Below are 27282 nucleotides of genomic sequence, written 5' to 3' on the forward strand. Positions count from 1 at the left end.
CATTTTGCACTCATGGCTGGGGTCGTATCTGCAGCATACTCTTTCAGAAAGGACCAAAACCCCATGCACAGAAGCATTCAACATTTCTGTGTCCACACTTTATCATTAGCATCTGCATGAATGAGGATCAAGGAATGGGTTGTGCACTGGACGTTTATGCCCTAAACCACAAATCCAGAGGTTGCATTGCCAAACCTTTGGAGTGCCTGGAAGAGCTGTCCTCAACATGTGCATATTGGTTACGATGAAAAGACACTGCAAAATGAGAGAGGTAGCAAGAGAGAAAGTATGACTGCAGCCCTGCAGTCGGTCACTAACAGCTCTCATTAACAGCACCACCATGGATATAAAGTGTGTTAAGGAAATTAATGCTTTGCATATAACATCCCCAAGAGTAAGTGACTGCTAACGGTAACTAACTGCAGGGCAGCAGGAAACTCGGACTCACTTCTATTTCTGAATAGTTCCCCCACTCAGGGATAGAGCTTTATTTGACTCTGAACAGCAGCAAGACCAATGGTATTGCTCTGCTTTCTAGCCCATCTCATCGTCTCTATTAACATCATGCCTACAGCCAGCTATTGTAATGAGCAGGGCTAGGTAAATGGTGATGTTAAGAGGATATTGACATTTCTATTCAGACAAAGAATCTTCCTGCGTAAGTCCACCAGGAGAGGGGAGGATGGGGCAGAGAAAGAAGTCAGCGTTATATGCCACACACACAACATTACACTTGAATCACTCCAAGTGACCGAAATATGTAGATGCACAAGGACTCACATTGGACCCAAATTTTGCTCTGCCGCTCTATGAAAAACACATTTGGATTTGAATACTATTCCAGATATGAAAATTCATTGTATTTGACAAGCTCTAATATCTTATTTTAATTATGAAAATAATTATTTTTCTATATTGCTCTACAAAGCAGCAATAAAAATGTTTCAGGTCCCAAGGCAAACACATCATTTGCTCCTATTCCGACGTCTGTTCTCTTTCCCTCTCCTTCCATATGTAATTTCTCCCTTTTCCTTTGTCTGGCCTCTCTCCTCCTTATATTTATCAAGTGATGAAAGTTAACAAGCTAAGGGAAGGTCTCCAGCCCCCTTACTTTTGTCAGGCTGCTGCAGACCTGCCCCAGCTGCCCCCACCCCGTGCTGGCAGATCTGGTGCTTTGAGAAGGGAGGTGTTGCGCTAAAAAGGTCTCACTGTACTGCTAAATTAAAATTCAGTATTCAGTTTCCCTTTAGATTCCCAGTGGTGGTAATCTCACAGCAGCATCTGAACTGCCCATACAAGCAAAACCTGAACACATCAAAGTCCAAGAGCCCTCTTGCAATGCCCGGGTAAAAAGCAGACAACTAACGTATTCCCATAGCATATGTGTTAAAATCTACGTGGGCAGAGCAATTCATTTCTCAACTTCTCCTGCTGTGGACTTTTCCAGTAGGAAACAGCATCCTTGAATATTGATTCATTGTTTGTGTTTCGAGTAGAACATCATTGAGAAGTACAACTTCACCTTATTACTGCTACAGTAAATGCAAGAACTCTGCCTTTCCTCTGGGTTAGCAGCACTGAATCAATATTCCCCAGGTACAGATCTCAGCGATAGGCTTAGTTACAACATTTTTTATTATTTCTTCCTTTTAACCTTACTGAGGGATGGAAATTACATCAGTGCAACAACCTGGCTCAGTATGTCTTGAATCAAATCTTTCTGCTCTGTATTCTCATTTGATGTGTGAAGTTTTATTTGACTGTTTGGAATTTATGTCCACATTTCTGGGCAGCTCTGGTGACCTAAGATACAGGTTCAACTTATTTTTGGAGTAATAGCAAAGAACAAGCTAAGAGCTGTGGCAGCTAAAAGATGTTTTGTGTCCCAGAACAAACAAAATATTCAGGGCCTGCACCCTCTTTTATCAGAGAGCGAGTTTCTTGCCCTCCATGTACTGATTAGATGGTGGCATGGAAATGCTCTGAACTGAAGGATGTTCTCCAGGTCTCTGAGCAATGCCCCCATAAATGATGTGGCCCTTATGCATTTCCTACTGCATAAAAAATGCAGGCATATTTATTCTGAAGTATGGTGAAGGATGATGTGTCATGAATCATTGTTATTCCACCAAGGAAAGATATATTAATTGGTTCCTAGAGTGTCTGCAAGGGCTACACAAATGTCATGTGGGGCAGAATTACTGTGGTTCAAATACAGATATATCTGGCATAGACACATGTATGAGAACAAAGAAATATTGCACACCATTTCAGGAAATTATGTGCATTAACAGAAAAAGATGGGAAAAATAAAGCTGTAAAGTAATTGAAACTACAAAGGCAATGTAGGCAGGGAAAATTTAATTATCCAGTTTAGAACCTGGGCAGCACACCTCTGATTAACAGGCCTCTTTGGTGAAACCTGCTGTGGGAAAGTTAATGAGTGTTAGAGGCCAGGATCTGGTTGCTGTGTCACCCTCTGGCAGCCCAAAACACTCAAGCCAAACAGTGGGGGTAAGGTGCAGCACTGATTTGGGCTGTGGAGGGGGAGGGAATAGCAGCACCAATTCCTTATCCATAAATACCACTTCATACAAATGTGATGGGCTTCTCTTATCAGGTCTCCTATCAAGCTGCTAACAAGGTAAAGCCTGACTTAGCCTGGTAATCATGAGATTGTAACTCAAGGCGATGTGACGGCAGGTATCATTTTATGTTATTTCCATATGGTTTTGGCTCCTTATTCAGTCTGTGGCAATCATTGTCAATACAACTACTTTCACTGTTGAAAGAATGAAATAGGATCTCTTTATAAGGTTGGCTATATTTTCATTATACTGTTGTGTCAGCTGTGGCTATTTGTTGTTTCTTAATTTAAAGCATAAGAAATATTTAAAACACACCTTGGACAAACAATCTTGAAATAATTCCCCAAATGCAAATGAAACTGATGAGCTTCATTTTCTACTTCTACTCTGTGCTGAGAGTAGAAACCTACCTCCTACCCTAGGAGTAACACCGTACAGTGAATTTCTCACTTCTGACGGGAGGGAGAATAGCTGGATTTGTCCCCTCCAAATAAAAAGGTGAAAAATGGCAGTTCAAATGAAGTGGAAACTTATTGGCTCTTTCTAACTAGGATGGCTCTGCTGAGATGCTGTGATCTCTTCCAAGGCTCTGAGTACCCACTTGCAGGAAGAGCATGGTTAAAGCCTGCTTTCCCTTTAGGGCATGAGCACTCTCATCAGGGCCAAGGCCTGGTACTAGCTGCTACAACTCCTACAGCTGAGGATCTCAAAAAGGGGATGCTTTGAAAGGAAAAGGAGTGTCCACAATGGCTGAACTTGAAAAAGTAGTACTATATCCTCCTGGTAGAATAGCAGAATATTGTGCAGCAAGAGCACCTAAAAAGCCCCATAAAGCCCAAAACACTCACACAAAACCTCAGTTCATTTTCTGTGAAGGACAAGGGAACATTCCCAGTTATATCATGACAGCAAATTGCTCAAAAATGGAGATAAATTGAGACTCTAGTAAAGAGGGCTAGGACAGGATGAAAGACAAGGGATCCAGCAGGATGGAAAGAATGCAATGGGGTCCCAGGCTACAGCTAATATTTACTTTAAAACATTCCCCATCCTGGAGAAAATACAGCAATATCACAGCCACAAGCACCTTTCAGTGGAAGCCGTTGCCTAGAGCTTAAATTTTGACTTTTGTCTGCCTGAATGTCATATCAGAGAAAGTACAGGTGGGCTTTCCTGGGAGAACACAAGGCGTCAGCTCTCTAGCTCAGATGTTTGCAGAAAAACATACTGAAGAAGAGGGATGCAGCTGCATGGGCTGGCAAGTAGAAGAAAATAAACTGAATAAAAAAGGCTTCATGACCATGGAGCTGAATACCTCCAGCCCTGAAGGGGTGAGAGCTCACCCCCTATCCATCAGTGAGGGGCAGCATTTTCGAGGCCACCCATGGGAAATAGGGAAGCCAGGGGAACCCTCAGTCTCAGGAGACGACCTGCCTTCCCAACGACACGTGCTCTCCTGGGTGTTGCCAGGAAAACGTCATCCCTCTGACATACGCACACAGGACAGTTTTGTGTGATAAGCACAAACTTTTCCAACGTTTTCCCCAGAATAAATTGAACGTATGTTTCACGTGCAGATTTTTTGTCAGTTTGTGAGGTCAGCATGCCAGATGCTAGCTGACAGCATAAAATTATCACTGTAACTGGGCTGCTGACTTTGCAAATATATATTGTACACAGACCACTTTTCTTCACTTCTGTACAAGACATTTTATCTTATTTGCCCTGTAAAATTAATCATTTTGAATCAAAAATTAACAAAGAAATAAACTCAAAAGTATAACCTTTCCAAATTCTTTAATTAAAACTTAAATGGCATGTGTTCCACCAGGCTAGGAGTTTAAGTTAGTAGTCTTTTATTCGGTATACCCAGTAAGATCAATATAATGAGAAATACTGTTCTCTTTTTCTCCCTATGTTATACTTCACATACATCTACAATCCTGTGGTAAATTATAGCCGGAGGAAATGGAGTGAGAAATGCCCTCTCAGTCTCTTTGACATTATAAAACATATGCAGGAGGGAGCCTAGCGCACCAAAAAACCCCACCCTTTACACACAAAGAAAACCAATCAAAAACCACCCACACATATTTTTTTCAAAAATAATTGTTTGTTAGGAAAAAAACTGTCAGCAGGATATTGTAAGCTAAAGAAATATTTAATTAATTGCTTATTCTAGTATGAAGGCTTGGTATAAAAAAATGTTAATCTGAAATTTCTTATATGACCATTTTCCAAACTTAGGTAAATTGTTTGTGGCATTCATTTATGAACATAATCTAATAAACTAGCAACATATTAGGAAAAGAAAAATGCAAACATTCCTGAATGTTGGGTTTTTTTCACTTTAAGCTACCTATAGTTTTCTATAAAGTATATTAAAACATGAAATCACAAGTTGGATTGCCTAAGGGAATGGGCTGTGAAAACAGGTTGCAGAAACTCAGGTAGGTTATAACTTTTTGCATATATGCCCAGCATACACTGGTGTTAAAAATTACTGGTAACTGAAAGCAATTCTGCAGGTAAACAGTGCTAAGCACTGAAAAAACAGGGTAAAACTGAGAAATTCTTTAAATCTGATTAAAAAACCAGCTAAATTTGCTTCTCTCGAGAATGCACCGTTCAGTCATCCAAGTGCACTCCTTTTATCTGCAATAAACCATAATGCTTTAATTAATGTGTAGCACTGTTTGCTGTTTTAGATTAAGAGATTTTAGGCAACCTTTATTTCAGTCCTCCTCCCCAGTCCTGTGATATTGCATTGTGACATTGTCTAAATCCCCGCTCTCACACAAACTGCATTCTTTTCGGGTAGAACTAGCCCAGAAGATGCACACCAGCAGCACACATAATGCACCCCAATTGCAAATCGGTGTTCAGCACATGCAAGGCAGTCTGAATTAATAAAACAGAAAAAGTCTGAAATGTGGTATCCTTACTACCATTTCACTCTGCAAGTGCGTTCCTCCCGGTCCGTGCTACTGGACAACGTAGCCATTTGTACCCATTTCGGAAATGTTCACTATATGCTGTGAGACTCAGTAACTGTGGGAAGCAAAATCCCTATTGAATTACTACTGCAAAAGCATTCAAACTTGCAAGTTTGTCAGCTAACCAATGTCAATGTTACACCTGCTTCTAGACCGTGGGACAAAAGTTATTTCTGAAGGACAGAAGCAAGTAGAATAGTCAGGGATGTATTAAATTTTATCTACATGTATTTGGAGGATTGCAGAGCAGGCAGTCAGTGTCAGCGTTACCTTTAAAGTAGTTCACTTTGATGGCCATGCCAGCATGGATATACCGTCATGAATTTCAGTGCAAACTGTCTCCACCTGCCAGAGCTCTTGGGTATGCAGTCTAGCCAGACTGACGCCTATGCCACCGGTGCTTCACTATCTATGGTCTTTCAAGTTAGTAAAAGCTAAAGCATTGTGATCTTACCTTTGAAATTCTATATCGGTACCCCAGAACTGAGAGGAAAGCAGAGAAAGTCTAAAAACAAACAAAAAAAAGGCACAAAGACAATAATGCCAGTAAAGGGAGGGATAAGGGGAGTGATACAGAGGTAGCTTTCTCTGTGTTTTAATCTTTGTAATACAAATATGTCAGGCAAATTTGCATACAAAGCATGCATATTCAGTTTCACTTGCAAAATCACCTTAATTTTATCTTTTAGTTGACAGCCTGTGGAACATCCTTGGGACCAATACTAGCCTTACTTGCCAATGATCTTTTATACTTACAAAGAGCAGCTGTTGTGATGTAGCTTCACCAAATGCACATGAACATTTTCTTTGCCCCACATATCTGCAAGTGTGAAGGAATTCCCTGCATCATATACTCTGATAAGGAAACACTGTGGTTTACATCAGTGGGCTGGAAAATATTTGCTTTGAAAACAGTGTCCCTTTTTCCCTTGCTTTGCAATTGAAACATTACATTTTTACACATCCATTCAGGACACAGCTGCAAAGAACATTTTTCTAGTGTAGCTCACTCTCTTTGGCAGAGATTTCCTCTTTGCCTTGAATGAAAGTTTAGTATTGGGTAGGATATATTGCCTTTCCACTCATGGGTGTAATGGAATTGTACTGTCCAAAAAAGATTCCCATATAAAAGTCAGCTGCTGTTGGAAAAACAAAGCAAAATAAAATGTTGAAGACTAAACTAACAGGAAAATATTTAACGGCATTACACACTCTCAGGAGCAGATATGCTGTCTGCCCCACATCTCCCGCTCTGTGGGCCTCCTCTTGGCTGCCCTCTGAACTAATCATAATGGTAATTAAAGATTTGGTGCTAGGAATTATCCCTTTGGGAGATGCCTAAATCATCCCTGCAAGCAATAATACACAGTTTTGCATGTTTTAAAAACTCTCGCATCACTACAGCATTTGAGCTCCATCATTGAGGCACAAAGTTGCCTCCCTCTGCACAGCCCTGCTACCATGGGCAGTCTCAGAGCCTGAGGAGAAAAGTGTTCAGAAAGGTCATTGCAAGGAAGCTGACTAAGCTGGAGCTGAAATTGCAGTTGCAATGACAGTAATGGACATTCATGTTTCAATTGGCAAGAATTTTCAGTTGTAGTTTTAATATAGGTTCAGTGAACACTCCTTTTTCTTGAAGAAAACCATCTCTCCACCAGCCTGCTGTTTCTCCACTGCCTGGATCTTTGACAGCAGAAAAAGCTGTCATACCAAGACACTTCTCTGGGATGAGATCTCCTACATAATTAGAGGTGACACCATGGTGAAGGTAAATAACAAATATAAATATAACAATTACAGAGGGACCAGAATTTTTAACGGGCATTAAAAGTAGTAAAAATAGTAGTGGCAGACTAGGTAAGCTCCATGTTAATCAGTGGGCAGATACTGGCACCTTTTGAAGTCAGTGGGAGTTTTGCACACCTTAACTTCTCCCTGAGAAGTTATGATTTCTTTGCATCTGAAAGAAATTTCTTATTCATATCATTTAATAAAAATGTTTCATTCCAAAAGCAATTTTAGTTGGTACCGTATTGAACTGTAATTAAAGATTTATGATCCTATTAAATGGTAATGTTGTAGTTAATCCCTAATAATAACACACTTCATAAAAGTTCAGTGTTACACACAAAGCTGAGACCAGTTGACGTGTTCCGCAAAATATTTACTCTATTTTCCAAGTGTCGGCAAAGAGTTCACTGCTACAGCTCTCCTTCAAATAATAATCTATACAACTGTGGAAGTAACCTACCAAACTCTAGACATCACTTATCTTTTATGACCTATACATTTATGCTGATGTCTAAGGGACACATTTTTCCACCTTGTTTTTACAGGATTAGCATACAGATAGTCCCACTTTATTTCATACAGCTCCATTTGGACGATAGTGGCAGAATCAGGGTTGAATTCAGCCTGGAGCATGGTATCAGTATTACCTATGTAGATTAACCCACGGTGAATCATTTATTTGTGGAATGAGTTAGTATTCAAAATAAGCATGAGATAACCTCAATTCTAATATGATACATGAACAGAGAAAAAAAGTATTATCCTGCAAAATGATATAGTGCAACTTTGATAGATTTAATTCTCTCATTTAAATTTATCAAAGATCTTAACCCTGAACAATATGGGCGTGGTTGCTTTTCTGTTACCATAATTCACAAGGAGTTAAAATTCAGCAGTTCTCTGAAAGTGAGCAATTCTCTGATTCAGGACAAATTATATATGTGATTGACATTTTTTAAATTATCTTTTTACACAAATTTTTAAGGAAAAATCAAAATAGCTATATGGATCATATAAGAACCCAAAACACCTCTTTTATCTGTTGTTCATACAAAGCTTTTCCTTAGCTCCAGTTGATGCAATGTTGGTTCAAATCATCTTTAAAAGCTTGTCTTGAAATTCAGCCAAAATTCCTGCGCACCAGGTAGAAGCCAAAACTGTTCCTCATAAGTAGTTGATACAAGTATTGCAAATGAGTTTTGAGTATAACTGGTAATGCAAAGCTGTTCTGACCATTATTCTACAAACAACAAGCATTGCCTTATTATGCCCTTAGGATACATAAAGGGAAGTAGTTGTTGCATTTTGTTCAACTCCAGAAAAAGTTGTAACAAAAAACAGTGCTAAATTATTGTAGAGTTATTGGCAACAAAATTGTTGAACTTAGTAAGATGTAACATCTTTTTTAACTTTTACTGTACTTTGAGACACCTCATACACATCAAATAATGCATAAATCACTTCTCTCCCTTTGCATTTTTGCTGTAAAAAGTGTTTGGTGTGACTTTTCTGTCCGCACTGTGTCCCATTGCTGGTTTTAGGGAGATGGGGAGGGTTTCTGCTGTGTCACCGACTCTAGCCAAAGCAGTCATACGAGGGAGATGAGCCTCTGCCATTCCCTGCATACCTCCCTTGAGAACTTTCTGGTACCAGTTTTAGGACGAGACAATGGAAGAAACACTACTGCAGTCGCTCCATCATTGGCACTTCCCTGCACTGGAAAGTGATGCCAGAAGGGATATGAGAAGGCTTTTCCAGGAATACTCACAAGAGCTTGTTTTATGGGATTGGGATCATGCCCTCAGATTTCTCTGTATTTTATCCACACGTGCACAGACACAGCAAAATGTGCTGCTTGGTTCGCTTCCCGCCCCGAGACACAGTCTGCAGCAACACCAGCCATTTTGCCCTAAGGTAAGAGAGAGGAGTGATTACTCCCTCGCTGTGTTTCATCTCGCACAGTAGGACAAGGGGTCCAAGTGTCAGTTAAAAACAAATGGGTGCTGCTGCTGGCTGACCGTAAGTGCAATACAAATAAGGTGTCTGCCTCGGAATTCAAATGGCTTTTTTCCATCTTACAATCATTATTTGAAAATGAGCACATGCGAAGCTAAAATCCTGTCTGAACAGCTGTTCTAAGGAAGCCACTTGTGCAGTGAGGAATGTTGCTGAAATCTCAGCATGATATTACTTTACCCTATGGAATATGATTTCAAAAGAGATTAAATACTACTTTGAAGCAAGAAGAGCTGCAGCTTGTTGCTGTTTGTGTGAGACGGACTCCACTCTGCTACCTACTCTCTCTGACCGAGGCATTCCTGTCACAGCAGAGTTCCCCTCATTGCCCTCTGAAGGCAAGCAGAGACTCATGAAACAGATGGCACCTGCAGTAAAAGTAGGCTTTGTGTAGGAGTCAACGTCTGATTCAGTGTTGAAATGAGTATATGTTATAAGGAATACTCTGCAAATATTTTTGTCTCTGTGGTTTTCTTGGCAGCTGGATTTGTTTCCTTATCTTTCAGCCATTTTAGATTTTCTTCCTCCTTAGCTGTGGAAAATAGTATGTTTCTTCAGAGTTGGTCAAGCGTTACTTTGATGATACTCCCAAGCACTATTTGGTTAGGCAAACCTGTCCAAATCAGCATTTTAGCCTCAGATAATTGCCAGAGCAAAGGCCTGGCATAATATTTGCCTGTTCAAAGACTATTAGGCCTCCCAAAGCTTCTTAAAAATAGTCCTCCCCAAAAACTGATTTAGCAGTTGGGTCAAAATTGTCTCTGAATTCAAGTGGATAGTCGAATGGATGAAACAGCATCTAAAAGATGACGTCTTGCTTATGACACTGTACATAAGATTGGTATTTATACCTTAATGTCCAGTGAATATGGACCTTTTCATAAAGCTGATATGGTGATTGACTCAGTATAGAATCATGCCTTAAACAATGGCCTGGAACATGTGTTCAAGGGGAGATACAAGAAATATTATTTCAAGCATTTTTTCATCTTGGGAAGTTTTTCTGTCCTCATTCCCATAGTGCAAGAATGCCCACCTAATTCACTTGTGAAGTGTTAAAAAACTTAATCCACAGAGGCTGGTTTATGTTCGCAACTTCAATCATAGCTTCTGACAGGAATTTTACAAGCTAATTGTGTGTTATGTAAAAGAATAATTCCTTTTGCTAACTTTAAATTAATTGCTTCCAATTTAATTATATATGCTTATCTAGTGTTATTATAAAACAGAAGTAAAATGGCATTTACTGCCAGTATTTGCTTTTTTTTTTTTTTCTTGCTTTTTTTTATTTTGATTGGTGGCTTGATCATATGTCTTTTTTTTGTGGGTTTTTTTGTAATGGAAAATAACTATCAACATATTATATAGAATCTAATTGTTCCTGTAATCTAAAACCCCCATATCCATTCTAAAGTGGCATAATCAGAATTGCATTCTGTATCATAAGATCTACTGAACCATTAGAATATGATACAGATATATATAGATATACATATACATATCATATATTGGATATTACATTATCCAATCAGCTGTTTTTGTGGGATTTCTTGGAAATCTGACTCAGTCTTCTCTTTCAGTTGTTGCCAACCCAATATTTACCCCACACCCCATAAATATTATGACAATGCTGGGTGTCACTCTCTGAATGGAAAATAATTGCAGTGATGAAATCCTGAAAATTTATTTCTGTTAGATAACTTTTTATTACCAGATTTTGTTGTTTAAAAGCTCTTTAAGCTTGAGATGAAAAAAATGTCCTAAAACTTCAGTCTTTTAAAAATTGTGCCTCTGTAATGAAGAAACCATCAGGCCCCTAAAAAGCAAAATATCATCTATACATAGATCTATTTTAGCTGTAGATGCATTTTTGTTTCAGTGTATCTGTAGCAAGTGAGAAAGAAAGGAAAAAAATAATCCACAACTGAAATATTAGTTTTCTAAACAAACGAAATAAAGCGGCTTTATAAATAACCCAGAACTACTGAACAGGTAATGTTTGAAATGCTCTTGAACAAAATTCAGTGAAGTCTTTTAAATCTTTCTGAAACAGGTAGTTGATTTATTAATGCACAGTGCTGGGAACCTATGTCCAGATCCAAAAGACATCTATGTTTGGGTATGTATGTAACAAGAAAAATCTTTATCTTCTAAATGTTGCCTGGTGAATTTTTAAAGACAACTCTGAGTGGCAGATGGCAGAATTATGTTTTTTTTTTTAACAAAAAGCATTTTCCCTGCATGGTCATCATATGACATCACATTTTGAAGTTATGAGTACAAATCTTCCATTTGTATCAAGCATTTTTTAATATTAAAACATATTAGGCCAGGAGCATGGAGAGGTTTGCCTTTTTGTTTTTAATTTGCAGAGCAGAGTGAGGTCGAAGGCAAACCGGATTTAGTACACTGCACATATTAACAAACTTCACAGGCTTGGTCAGAGGTATCAGCCTCACCCAAAGGATAAAGATTCTCAGTCCCTCAGGCAGCTTAAAAAAATCTTATTATCGATCATTTTTAGGAAAAGGAAGACAAGAAGAAATCTGCACCAACTTCTACCTAAAATGAATAATCACTTTACAACTTGTCCTGAAACAAGAGATTTTAAAGTTGATTCAGAGTGACATGTTATCATGTTTAACGTCCCTCTTCGTTCTATCGATAAGGTGACAATATCCTTGACTGCACACATATATCACTGCTTGAGGGTATTCTGAGTAGCCTGGTCTAAACTCAAAACAGCATCAAGAAGGAAAGTCAGCGTGAAATGTTTCTTTTATCTTTGAGCTGGGGAGGACATTTGCTCGATTCTTGCCTAATAAGTAAATCAATGATTGGAGACCAGGAAACACCCCAAATTTCACCCCAAAAATCTTGAGACGCAGAAATGACCCTCCTGCTGTCATGAGGGCAACCTCAGTAAATAGTGGCTCATCTTCAGTTCTTCCAGTAACTTCACTGGAGTACCCGAGTCCTTCATTAAAAGGGATTCTGAAAGCTCAGATCAACATGCTACAGAGATTCTTGGTTTTCAGACAATGCCAGGCAGAGATTGCCTGTGACTTGAACGCCTGATAATATACCCTCGCACAGAGGCCTCAGAAAAACCCTGGAAAGGGAGACCCATCTCCAAAGCCAAAATACGTTTGTTGTGTATAAGAAGCTGATCTTTCCATCTCACAGATACTGGTTCCCACAAGGACACCCTTCCTGGATGTACAAAATGCGGAGGGTAGCCTTTTATCTGTTTTGACATTTCCACACAGCTCCACAAATTATCTTCTACCTCCACAGGATAAGAGTGGCAGGACAATCAGAGTGCTGTCAGCCCAGGCCAGATATTCATTGAGATAGATGCACTGCCATTCGGATTCCTCCATCACAGCACAGAAATATTATCCCTTGGAAAGTCAAGAACCACTGCAGCACGTTTCTCTTTTGTTTCCAAATTGCAGGATAAATTAAAAGATGGTTATTAATATTTAATTAAAAGTAACTGGGCATCCAAATGAGATAAAATGGAATGAGATAGGATGCAAGGTAGAATTAATAATGTATTGGAAATAAGAAGTAAAATGAATTGCCTATAAGGAAATAGAAGTTTGAAAATAAGGTCTATAATTCTTGTTCAATAATTTTAATGAAAATTATTATAGTTGATGAAAATGACCATCATGCCAAGCAGTTATTCCTAGATAATTATTTTTTTCTCCAGCAACCTTTGTTCCCATTTTACCTCTAAGCTTTCAGACAGTCCTGGCAGTGTTGAGCCATGCAGCTCAATTTCTGTCCAGCTTGTGAACTATGTAGGTGCCACCACACTGCTGGGGTTATGACACTTCATTTGGAAGCCAGTGAGACTTGATTCACTCTTGCAGTTTTACTTCAAAATGAGTTAAGCTAAAGGTGAAGAAAGTCTTCAGGGTTTTTTTAGCTGCAAACTAGACATGGTGCATAACACTGACTAATGTTAAACACTGCATTTTCAAGGCGAGTAAGCCAGCTTTGTTGTAACACAGAAAGGTGGAAGAAGAGTGTTGGCCTGCATTGGCCAGCTTTGGAAAGGAAGTGGAAAACACAACGTTAACTCCCGCCATGCCTGGGAACAGCAGGGCCAGTGCTGTCCTTTAGTGGCTGTGCAGTACGCATGGCTGTGAGCCCACCTCCCTGGTATAATAATATCTCCAAATAACAAACGAAGCATCCTAGCTTGTGCTACGTGTGTGTCTTCCTCTAGCATCTTTAAGCCCTAAATTCATTCCCCACAGACCACTTTAGTATTTTATGTAACAGCAAGCTACACATAAAATAATAATGAATACAAAATGCCCTAAATATCTCAACTTCCTCAAATTATGGTGTATTTTTTTAAATAAATATATTATGAACTTAAACCTTTCTGAATTTCTTTATATATAATGCAATTCTCCACTTCATTTTCACCTGACTTTATAATAGAATACAATGTTCAGAAATTAAAGAGACAATTTGCCAACACTGAGGGCAATACACACATAATGGTAATAAAACCCACTTTGCTTTCTGGAGTTTGAAACTATTGGACTGAACTGAGATAACCAGATTTTTCTTTGCTTTAAGTATATCATGCTAGGAGACAAACTGTGCCTTACTACAGAGCTGTTGCACTGGGCAAAATTAGAGGGTGAGGAAATGCAATTGCCAGGGAAAGGCAACGCCATTCAGCATTGCCCATGCTACCCTGGGGTCTCCAGTGCCCTCGAGGCTGTGCTCTCCTGCTGAAACTCAGCAGCCGTTGTGTGGTCTAGGGGGCAGCCTCAGCCCCCATGGTCCCCATGAGTTATGAGAGAGGTATTGAGGGGAGCCCTTGGTGGTAGCCATGAGATGGCATGAAAGTCTTTGAAGTGGGAGAGTGGGAAATCTGTGGAGCCTCAGCCTGGCAGAATTGTCTCTCACAGTTTCCTTTTCCTTCTCCCACCATATGTTGGGTGCCGTGCCTGCTTGTTTCTCCCTTTCCTAGGGCTTGCTGCAGGTGTTTCTTCTTTCTTTTCCTTTCCCCCCTCCCCATCACTCCAGAGGTCTCAGGTCTTTGATAGGTTTTCTCTGTACATATGACTCTGTGCCCAATTTCCAGCCTCAGATTTCAGAACAACACAGCACCAGCTTGTACTTTCAAAATAAACTACAGTGGCAGCCGGCCACTGTAATCAAATGAATATTTTTACTAGCAGCACGGATTTGAAGAGGATATGTTACAATTCAAGTCTTGAACATGTTTACTCTTTTTGAACTTGAAAATTGGTAGGAGTTGAATATATGAAACTGTTAAAAGCCCATTTAAATAAAACATTGGCAAGGAGCCCATGCCAAAGCCCAGGGATGTCAATGAGAGACATTTTCTTGGCTTCAGTGCACTGCATGGCTGGCTTTAGAGAAACAGAGGTTTTTCCAGCTATACGAAAGCAATTCTGGGATAGTCATTTGATTTTCTATAAAATCAGTCTTGCATGTCTGGTGGCTTAGCTCATACAAAGCTCACAGGTGAGTGTATGACCACCCACAGGTTGCCAGAGAAAACAAAGGCCATGTGTCAGGATAATAATGAGCAAAATTAAAGTACACGTCACAATTCATTAAAGACCAAATACTTAGAAAGTAAAATAAAAAAAAGTAAAACAAATTAACAATAAGATCATGTGTCAGAAAAGGTTTTCAGAGTACACTTTAAATATGGCAACTACAGAAGATGATTATATGGAAATATTGGAGAAATTATGTATTTTCAACTTCTTTGTTGAATTTGGGCAGCAGCACATTAGGAGATTAATGTCAAAACAGGTCTGTCTGGAGTGTTCCTCAGTTATTCCTGGTGACCTGCACTCTGCAAATTGATATGGGACATATTAAAAGGAAGCTGGGGCTGCTATGGGTCTTCTCAGGCTGTTATACACTGCTTCATGCAAGGGTTGATGAATCTAGGTGAGTCACCCTGTTTGTATAGTTAGACTTCTGATCACTTTTCATAGTGGCACTAAATTAAATACCCTTAGATATTACATTAATATTCCAGTTTAAAAAAAAAGAAAAGGCAGAAAAAATCCTACAACCAAAACCAAAAACCAACCCAAACCTGGTTTGTGGCAAACTTGGAGAATGAAACCTAATGTTCTGAAGGGTTTTGACTCATTTATGCTGCAGAAAACAGCCATTTTTTTGAGAGCAGGTTGTTAAAACTGCCATTAAGAAATCACCTGATATGGCTCACTTGTGCTGACTGATAAATACAACCCATATTCTTGTACTTTATAGCCTTTTGTGGGTAGTCTGATCTGCAGAATAGACTCATGTGCTCAGGAAGCTAAAATTACTTAACTTTGGCATGCAAGTTAAGTTATAGATTCCAGTCCATGCAGCCGTTGCACTCAGCAGGCTCCATAGTAAGGGCTGCATATGAAGATCTGGCCGTGGCTGTTACGTTGTATGCACGTGGGAGGTCGCAAATAATGATGGTACTAACTGTTATCATCTGCCTTTCTTCATGTGTAAGGAATAAAAGCAAAAGTTTTGTGTAACTGGTGCTGTTTGCAATACAGCTTACATTGCATATACAGAAACAGAATAAACTAAAACTTTTTGTTGGTTGTACTACAAGCTGGGGAATTTTGCATTCTTCCTTGATGTTCCTTGGTGAGAAGACTGATAAGAATGAAAAAGAATAACCCTAGTGCTTGGCCAAAAAGGCTGTGTTACCTCTACATCAGTTTTTCTGACAGGTACTCAATGTTTCAAACTTATCAGACACAAAGGTGAAAGCCTTTTCACTACAGCACCTTATGAGCTCTGCAGGCAGGTTTATCCTGCCCCATCATGCCTGACAAGTACTTGTATACAGATTATTTCTGTTACTGGGATAAAAACATCCCAAAGGGTCATTATGGTGAAGCATACAAACATTTTGACTGCCTACTAATTCATTTACAATATTATTTCTCCCACATGATAAATTGCACTGTGAAGGCACTTCAGATATTTTAAGGACATACTTTCAAGGCATTTTTCTGTGTGTTTCATCCATGGGTTTTGAGCAGGTGTTTCGTGGCTTTGGTTACTTATGGCTTTGAATATTGTCTTGGAAGGTGCAGACATATGGAACTTTATACATGTGTCACTTTCACATGTGGATATAATGTTTTAAGCTGCATATATAAACTTTTATAGTTCCTTCTGAGAGCTGAACACTGGTGGTTATTTCCTTGTCTTTCAAAGAGTTAAGTTCTAACAAATGGCTTGAAACTCTCAGGTGCTCCTGGTTGGTTTGGTTTAGTGTGGTTTTAGAGCAAAGCAGCATTTGTAAAAGTTGTAATGTTGCAGATACATAACCTTATAACCACTTACTTCTAATGACCTGCATCACTTACTCTTGGCTTTAATGCTCCTGAGTACTGCATCCACCCCAAACTCGCTATTCAAAAATTTTTTGCACCATGCTGCAAACTGTATGTGCAATGCTTACATACACACTCTTAACTTTCTCATCCCCAATGTTTAGTCACCTCAGGGGAAAGAAAGTGGCAGCTGTGTTACATTACACATAATGAAACTGCACATGCAGATTACAGCAGAGATTCCAGTTTCAATATAAAGATATTCCTATTTGCTTCTTTAGCACCTCTTGATGAGCTACAAGAACAACAGAAGACTTCTTCTCCTTTCCCTTGGCTGATTGCCCAACAAATTTTGCTCACTCACAGCCCTGCAGACAGCTCTTGATTGTGTTTTGATGTTTCTGTCAACCTATTACTGTATTGACTGTATGGCAGCCAAAACATACATTTGTGTTCTCATTTTGCCCCTGCACTCCTTCCACTCAATCAAACAGGCACACAAACTTCCACTGAACAGGAGAACGCTTTTAAGCCATGGTGGTGCTCCTGGGAATGGTGTTGTAAAAAAACCTCTTTTCTCTCTAAAGAAACACACTTAGGTGACTGCTGAAACTTGCCATTTTTGCCTTTCAGACCTTTTGGTTTGTTTTGCTTTGCTTCTCCCACACTCAGAATATAATACCCATATAATACTTCGGCATGGAAATTACCATTGTAAAAAAAATATTTCCTCTGTGGCAGCTCCTTCCATCCTATGAAATGTTTAGTGGGAGTGGTGTCTTCTGTGCTAAGTACTGGATTTTTAATTGGGAGTAGATTGCTGGGGATGATTTCTTTATAAGGTAAAACTGTCCAATTGAATTATCATCAGTGACAAAGTTTGCTGCAGATATGAAAGACCCAAATATGTTTCCAAACCACTTCTCATCCTGTGGGACACATACAGCATTAGATCGAAGTTTACCCTAGGTGCTGTACATAGCATTACAATCCCACTCTGTTTTACATTTTTAGCACCACAAGGTTTCAGTTATGAAACTTGAATTCCTGAGAGCTGCTGCATATCAGCAGAATTACTTCCACTCTATGAAGACAATTTCATTGTCTTGCCCTTGCTGTTGCTTGCTTTCCTTCCCATATTTAGAACTATTTGCAATATATCTCTGGCTGTATCAATAGCCCTCTCAGGTCTGCTTTTTCTTCTGGTGACCATACAACAGCACCAGCGAGTACTTCTGGTGACCTCCTTTTGGATGGACGGACGGGTCTCTTCTGGAGGTGGGCCAGAGCTGAGGCATCTGTGCCAAACACTGGGCATCTCAGTTCAATTTTCAGCTCTGCTACTGGTTTCCAGGGTGACCTTGACCAAAAGCACTTAATCTTTTGGCTGGACAGCATAGATTAATCCTGATATTTCTGTTTCCCCATCAATGTTTTGAGGCAGGTAGAGTATGCTGAAAACCAGTCCCAGCTGGCAGGATCTTGATTACTTGGGTATTGCCAACTTTCTTTGCAAAATCAGATTTTTACTCTGATTTTTACCAATTTTGGAAGCAGAACTGGTAGTATTCAGTCTATCTCAAAGTATTACAGTTCTGCAGTCTGTTCATCAGTAGGCATTTATCCATGGTTCATTACTAGAAAGACTGTTAGACACATCTGCCTACATAATGCTTCTAATAGGCATTTACTCAGTGTTTCCTAATGGCTCTTTACTGAAATAGATAGAGCTGATTGTACACTTTTGTATGTTAGATATAGCTAGAGGCACGCAGCATCGAAGCAGGCATGTTAAACAGCTCAGCACTGACATCTAATACCACAGTGCAATCTGGTTGTCCGTACACTGGGACGTGTTGTACGAATGTTTTAAGACATCCCCATAGAATATCAAGGTTGGTGAAGACGGTGGAGAGGCACTGCTATCACAGCACGAACCATAATTTTACCTACCTTGAAATGGTTCCTAGCTGATGCTTATCATGTAAAAATAATGGGGAATATGGGGACTCTCAAATTCATTGCAAAGAAAGCATTAGAAAAAGGAATCTGGGAACAAGCGCAGGGAATGTGGGGAATGTTCATTTTGTCCTAAATCTTGGACCAGAAGCTGCTTTGCATTTTGCATGATTTCCTCTTGGAGTTCATTCAGGTCCAGACTGAGCATGCTTCAATATTTGTGTAGACCTGTCTTCATAGGTGAAAACATTACATAGCTGATCAATGTTGTATTTTGTAACTGAATTTCCTCAGCAAAAGCACTCAGTGATAAAATAAGCACATCCTTCCTCCCGCTGCACCTGCCAAGCTCACTATAGTATTTGTTCCATTCCTGAAGGCTTCTTGGCAAATCCCTATTCCAGTGGTTTATTCTGTCTGCTGAAAGTGGAAATACAGCTACTTTCTTTTGACTATTTTGTTAGTCCTTGCTATATAGGTTGCCAGTGCCATGGGATAAGGCCTGGGTACAGTACCCAGTATAACAAAGTCTCTATGCAAGACAGGTGCTCTTTGGAGCTATTGCAGTGCAAACAGTGGCAACACTAACCAGCAAAGAATTAAGCTTCCTGGTTTCTCATTGACAACATATTTGAGCTTTTCATCTGCAGAATGAACTTCTTTTTTTTATACTTTATTATCAACTGGTCAAAATGGGATGAAATGCCTACACATGCTTCTGAGATATGACTCTTGTCCATATCATATTTATTCCATTAACAATAATAAAATCAATCTTTTATAATTTACTTTATTATTTGGAGAAAAAATGCCCAGGAGAGAAAGACATATAAATTTTTGCTGCTTAGCAACTGCTAAATACCTGAAGGCTAAAACAATAAATACTTTAGAGTCGTTTGTCTAGTCTATTTATCCAGGAAAGTAAACCATTTGTTGTTATTAGTTTTATCAGATATCTCAGATGCAGCAGACCTTTTCTCCTAACCTTTGAATTATACAAAACCTGTGACATGACCCATGCCATGTCTAGTAAAAATTGTATTAGAGCTGCTGAAATAGTCTCGAACCCTACTGACTGCAGTTAAATTTTGAGGTCAGTATCTTCACAGGTTTAAGCCCCATTAATGTAGCGAAAATGAACGTTGTGTTATAAAAATCTAGAAAATTAGTGTTAAAAACACAAGTCCTTGGAAATCAGGATGTGTCAGAGTTAAGACTGCCTATGAGTCCCTGACTGTTCACGTTATGGTGCAAATACTGAATGATGTAGTATCATTTCTCTACAGACATTTTCAGGATGGGGAGCTGGATGTTTAGCCCTACTGAGGTGATGGCACCTGGGTAGAGTACAGAAACCCACAAATCAGGGGATGAAATATGCTAAATAAAGCCAACACTCCAGGTAATTCAGGTTCCAAACCTGCAAACTGCTGCTGAGTGTGTTTCTTGGGGACATTCATCACAGTCAAATTTGCATGGCAAGGCAATAGGTGGCCTCCCAGTGATGGAAGGGCTCTAAATAAAAACTAAAGCACCAGATAGCTTCAACAAAGTAGAAGGGATTTTTGATCCTTTGCTTACTTTTATAATTTTAAAAGTTGCTAATGTTTATATGCTAGATCTTATTTAGAGGATATTTTTGCCATTGTAAAATATATATATATAAGCAGAGACATGGTACCTTGTATTTATGCATCCTGGTATTACCACATGTATAAATAAAGTATTTAAATCCTGCTGACTGACATATTTCTAACAGACTTATTTTCCCCAGAATTCAACAAGATTAAAACATGTCAATTATCTACTTTTTATTAGAAATAATACTTTAAGATGTTCATGAATAACTCTTTTCTTTTTCAGTCCAATGCAGTGTAACAGTAGCAACCATAACTGTTAGGTAATAACTGTATTCATAAAGCCAAGCCAGAGGTATATGTTTGAGCTATGGAGCTTTGTATTAAACAGTAGTTACTTTCCAAGCTTATGAGTTATGGAATAAAAGAAACCAAAACCAAGCAAATAATAAAATACTGTGTCCCTATTTCAACCCTTTTGACGCTAATATTAGAAAGTCAATTTCTACCCAGTGACAGTAGAGATACTTCAGCACAGGCTGACAGACTGATTTGACAGAGAGCTCTACGGCCGCAGAGAGAAACATTTCTTTTAACATTGAAGATTTGTGGCCCTGATTCAGAGCAGTGGTTATAGGCGTGTATAAAGCGCAGGCTGATGTCCCCTTCAGGGCTGGGGAGCCTATGCTCAGACTCTGGCCCTCACAGACTGCCCATCACAGTCAGGTCTGAGACCAATGCCATTTACAACGTGCTCGTAAGCCTGGCACACCATAAAAAAAGAGGCTTCAGGAAAATCTGTGTGCCCTGTTGAGGTCCCTGTGCTTAAGCAGACTGATGTGAAATACTGTAAATGTAAATGCAGGTCCAATATTATTGCCTGAGAAATAGGCTTCTTGACATGCATAAGACTTAAGAAATCTCAGAAAATATTAGCACAAAATTATGTAGCTGACAGCCTTTTATTTTAATTTGGATTTGCCTCACACAGCTACAAAATCCTCCCTGTTACAGCACAACCAGCCATACTGGTATTATTACTTTGCAATACCCAGGTGACAAATAAAAAAGGAAGCCTAATAATTCTCATGCAATTATAAGAGACTACAAAATTCAGGACAGGGAAATTATGTGTTTACTGCAAAAAATCAGTGCAGATATGATTCTTTCTTGTGTCCCAAAGCTTACAAGAAACAATCCTGAGACACATAGCCCTAAAATGCTGTTTCAATTGAAAGACAGAAAAATAACCCAAATTTTAACGATCCTTTCAATTTCAGCTAAAAAAGACTTGCACAAAAAATATCTTGAATTTTTAAAACAGATTTAAATAAATTTTGATTTCTAAATTACAGATTACCGTACCCTGGTATTAATAACTCCATCAGTTATCACCAACTAGAAAAAAAGCCCCAATACTGTGAAGTGGTGATGATAACAAAAAGATTTATGAAATCTCAGTATGACTTCTGCAAAAAACTTTGAATGCATTTTCTAAGGAAACTTTTCTATGCAATGTTCTTTATGATAGCACTTCAGTGTAAAAAACGAAAAATAGATTTAGCATGAGATAATGAAGTTCAAGATACCGAGAATAATTTGTAGCAGCCATTATGTTTTGGAGTAGGTCTTAATTGGGAACCCACTACAAAAATTGTAAGGGCAGTAGGCATTTGATCAGCAGCCAACAATAGAGTGTCCTCCAAATAAAATACAGCGTGTAGAAGAATTTGTTTTAATGCCAAATAATATTTTCTTCTAAGAAAATGTACCTGTGGAACATACATTTTCTGGAATGAGTCCAAACTTAAGGTTTTCTTCTGCAGGCCCAGAGGCAGAAGGTGAGATGGTACCAGAATGCAAACCAAACCGAGAAGTTAGCCTTGCTCTGCCCTTCCTTTTTGAGAAACAACAAAGCTTAAACCTATTTTTTCTGGTTCTGGAACAACTCTGTTCTGTGATATCCAGCCTGAAGCCTTTCATACTCTCAGAAACATACTGGGAGCTGAAAAAGAGCTACAACTGATAACTCCCTCCTGGTTTTTTTTTCATTAGTGCAAGTCCCAGTTGAACCTTAAAACCAAGTAACAACTCAGCCCTTGTTTGTCTGCTTCTTCCTTAGGCAGGCCTTCGGATTGCTTCGGTTACTGTTCATCATCGTGTCATTTATGGGTGACATATAACGTCAGACTCAGATGCTGGAGAGAGTCAGACACCCTACAGATACAGTCTCTGCATTTTATAATTTATAATGCAAATATTTTAGAGACAGGATTATCACACTTTAGAGGTGTAGTTGCAGTAACACAAACATACCAGTAGCTGCAACTAGCCTGCACAGTGCTCCTCAGGCGTTTGGCTAAGCCAGTGGTGGTTCTGCCACCGAACTGGCTTTGCAGGGAGACCTTACAATTTGCCTTACCTTTTGTGCTCTTTTTGATTATGCATTTTCAGTAACATTATGATTAAATTACTTGGCATTCATTACTTTTCCTTCTGGCATCTCACCTATTTACAATGACTCATATGCTTAAGCACCATGTTATACAAGGAGCTTAATCTCTGCTTTCCTTCTTACACATAAGAGGGAGACAATATTCCTCTCACATTAATTAAGCCCCATATGGCGACTATCTCCTGCTGGAAACACACCCCCAAAAAAGCATTCTTAAAAAGATAATGCTTATGAAAAAACACCATGCTGTTATAAAGATTTGGAATAGTTTACCAACTTTTCTGAACCTTTTCTTCTGTACAGACCCAGTCCTTTCCCAGAAATGGAGTGGCGTTCCAGCAAAGGTAGAAAAAAGTTCTTTTCCTTTGGAAAGAGACTCCTCCATTTTGCCATCTGTCTTCATCAGAGTTCTCCTGGCCAGAAGCATTTAAAATAATTTATCTAATAAAGCCCCTTGGGGAAGCCCTGTCTTGGTGTGTTTTTGGCTTTGAAGCCAGTTTGTTGGTGGCATATAGTGAGCCAAATTAACAGATGACACCCGGAGGGAAATTCTGCTTGTTTCCTCAAAGGTCAGTTCAGTAAAGGTGGCAACATCTTCATTTGGGCACGTGACTTGGGTACTCAAAGGCACTGCAGTGACAACTTCACTGTTGCCATATGCTCTAACCATCTGGATTGATCATGTGTGATGGATGTGGTTAAGCACTTCTTTTCACTTCGGTTTGCTAACTAGAACTATGCATCTTTTGTAAAGAAATCTTCATTACCAGAGAAGTATATTTAAAATATCAACATAAACCCATTCAGCTTTATAGCAAAAAGAGGTATGAAAGGTGGTTCATAACATTCAGCTACCTGGGCATAGTAGTATTGTTAAATGCCCAAAACAGAAGGTAGGAATATATCCTTTAGAAGTTCAGCCATTTATAGGCTGTGACTCTAATTAACTTCATTAGTTCATATAAGCTTTGCTAGTTGATGTAGGGATTTAAAATGTTGCTGTGGAACAAATACAAAATTAAAAGTTCAACCTTTCTCAAGTCCAATAGTGTGGGCACATACACTGATAGTCCAGATCAGGTCAGCAAGCTCTGGCTTACAGACTTTTGGGCATGCTATTAAAAACCACCTGTATTCCTATATTTCAGCAGGCTTTTACGCAGGAAAGAAAGAATGAAATAAAGTTTGGAGCCAATGCTAAAGACACAGGAGAGAATGTAAACTGATTTTCTTTAGATATTTGCTTAACTATGTTTTATAGTTATTAAAAAAAATGATTTTTTTAATGATTAAAAAATTATAGAATATCCACAGTTTTTAAAAGCATCTGCTTCCTATAAATGACAGCTGGAATTATGAGAGACTTCAGCTTTAATAAAGTAATTGAGAAATTCTTCTAAATATAACTTTGTCATTCCTAATTTAAGCTGTCGGGTTTTTTAATAAAATGAGCATTTGTATGTTTGACAGGTTATTGGTCTACGGTTACTATCCTGATACTATGTATGTTGAATTCTATGCATCTCTCATGAGTGTTTTGGACTCTGGTAGAACTGAACAGGAAACAAGATGCTGCCCAATGAATAAAGGTAAGCACAAATAACCCTATGTATACAAAACTGATGACCTGACCACAAATACTGATGGAACTGTGAGATTCATTAGATTCAGTTTCTCTCTCCCCATCATTTATAAATCATCCCTCAGTGAAATTTTAGAATATTTTCTGGTGTGCCAGTTTGAATACTTTGAATTTTAAAATGACATCTTCACATCTCACTAACTTTTTATCCCCCCATTTTCTTCCATTCTTTTCAGAGATTTACTCACCTGATTTGCTGTATACGTTTAAGAGAATATTTTGGTAATCTAACAGGAAAAGGCTAGAAAAATAGATGAATGGTAAAGCTAGGATGTAGATCTTGGTATCATTAACTTATCATTAATAAAACATGCATATATTAAATATAAAGGCAAAATGGAGTGTGGTGATCTGGATGAATCATGTTCACCAAAGAAAATGTTGTGAACTTTATCAATTAATCTAATTTGTATTTGAAAATATTTAGGTTTATGTGCAATCTATTATTTTCAGAGTATCTGCAGTTGACATTTATAGGTTTATAGTAAGTCACTCAAACCGAAGAATGAACACCTGCACTGAAAGTGTTCATGACCAAACTCAATCACAGCTATCACACAGATGATTTGCATTTTCAGATTATTACTTGAAATCTATGCACCTGAGATTCTGATGAGTAGGGAATAATGACTGACTGCCTTTACAATAAAATTACCAAGGAACATCAAGGGACACTGGGAGGTGGCAGGTTCAAAACAAAGAAAACCAGTCACTTTTTCATATTGTGTACAATTAAGCTATTGAATTCCTCATTCCTGTTTAGGCCGCTTAAACTTTCTAGAGGTTAAAAGGCAACTGAGCAAGTTGATTGAGGAAAAAAGAATCTGTTGAAGGCTGTTGAATATAAAAGGATACTCCAGTGTTTTCAGAAGTGCCTGAATGACAAATCATTGAGGCTTCAGAAAATATTTCTGGGTTCTTGAGAAAAAGTATATTAACACTCATCCTGTACTTCCACAGGCTTCTGCACTAACCACAGTTAGAGGTAGACCTACAATCTGACCCTTTACAGTCATTCTTATGGGATGTCTGTCTCTCAGTGTTTCATTTCAAACATACTGTAAGATGGTGTTTCAAATGGAAGATTATGCATCATAGGCCTCTAGGCTTAGGTTTACTAAACTTGAGATAAGTTTTACTAGATTCAAACCTACGAAGGCAAAACCTGGTTGCACAGCCACCAGTCATGTAGTGCAGCAGCTATACCAGCAAGAACTATGTCCATCTCAGCGAGGAGCTTCTTGGGCATATGGGACACTCAACTCTACAGCAGCCCAGTTAGCCTCAGTACTGCCAGGCAGTGACCCCACTTTTCCCAGGACAGGGCAATTTTAAGTGCCTTTACTTCTCAGATTCTCAACTATAAAAACACCTCCACTCCTACCCCTTTGAAGTGTGTTATGAAGAACTGAAAGAAGCAAATAAACATGTGACTCCAGGAAATCAAAGAGAATATGAACTGTCAATAGCCAGATGACAAAATTTAAACTACATTTACATTTTCAGATCATCAGAAGCTGCTGTTATTCATTGTAGGCTGCTCTGGAGGGGTGCTAGCAGTAGGTTTAATATACATTAAGATCTTTGCTATTTCCAAACCAGCATCTCTTTGGAAGAACCGCTAATACCACAAACTGCAATCACTTTTTCCTGAAATAATACAAGTTGGTTTAATAAGGTGCAAAAAAGCCATTTAAATTAATCTTTGCATGCCAAATGCATGATTAACCCCATGGGAAACAAAAAGGAAAGCATTATGAATTTGTTTAATAATTTCTTTCTTATTAAGAGAACTAAATATATATTGCAGTTTTCCTGAAAAAGGAAAAAATATTTTCTTAAAGTAAATAATCCCTTATGAGTGTGTAATATTTGATTCTTCATGAATATTTATTTTTAAATTGTATCAGAAATAAAGCTGTGTAATTTGTAAATCTGGACAAACTAGATATTCTGGGCCCTGTTTTAACAAACTGTTTTGAAATTAAGGATCTGCTTAAGCAAAAGGGAATTTAAGAAGTGTGCGAGGAAAGACAGGAATGGTAGCAGTGCCTCATGTGGTGTGGGAGTCTGAATCACACAGCTCATCTTGTGGCCTGCCTCCAGGCCTGGCTTTCATTTTTGTTATGTCTTGATCAAGCAGTAGCTCAGGTCTGTCAAGTCTGCTGCAGGTAAGTATCCTATTCCTACAGCATCTTTGGTAGAAAAATTAATCAACATCTATGTTGGTAAACATTTTTTCCCTCTCATGGGCATCCTTACAGCACTAAGATACTGATTTTGCAAACACTTACAACTGTCCAAGTCACGGGTTCCCATGCTCTGCGGTTTGCACCTAAACCTTTGGTGCTAGTAATGAATAGCTTCCTAGGTGGCAGCAACAGCACAGCATCTGCTCATGTGCTGAGTCACACCTCCAGTCTTACATCCCCCTTCTTCCAGGGATTCAGTAGCAGTTTTGGCCTTTAGTATTATTTCCAGTTTTTTATAGGTGCTGAACAATATGTTTTGGTGCAAGGGCCAAAGATATCTCTGAGGAAGATGTGGTGGCCACAGATGTCTCTATACCCATGGCACAAAGGGCCATGGAGAATAGATGCACCACTCCAAATTGCCTCATGTATTTCCCCCTGTGTGAGATGGTTTGGGAACTCTTGTTTTAAAAAGCCTAAGTATGTGTGGAATATTACTTGGCTTGAATGACCTATTGGCAATCTTTAAGTTAGGTATGTGTTGAAATATTTGTAGGAACATGTAGCAGGAATGTAGGAACATTAGTCTAATGTCACAAGAGTCAACACGCCAGTGTCAGCAAAGCATAACCTGATTTAGGTGTATTTAAATCTGGAGGAAGAAACAACTCAACACTGCAAGTGATAAACCAACAACAG

The sequence above is a fragment of the Phalacrocorax carbo genome, chromosome 1 (assembly GCF_963921805.1).
Source record: "Phalacrocorax carbo chromosome 1, bPhaCar2.1, whole genome shotgun sequence".
NCBI lineage: Eukaryota > Metazoa > Chordata > Aves > Suliformes > Phalacrocoracidae > Phalacrocorax > Phalacrocorax carbo.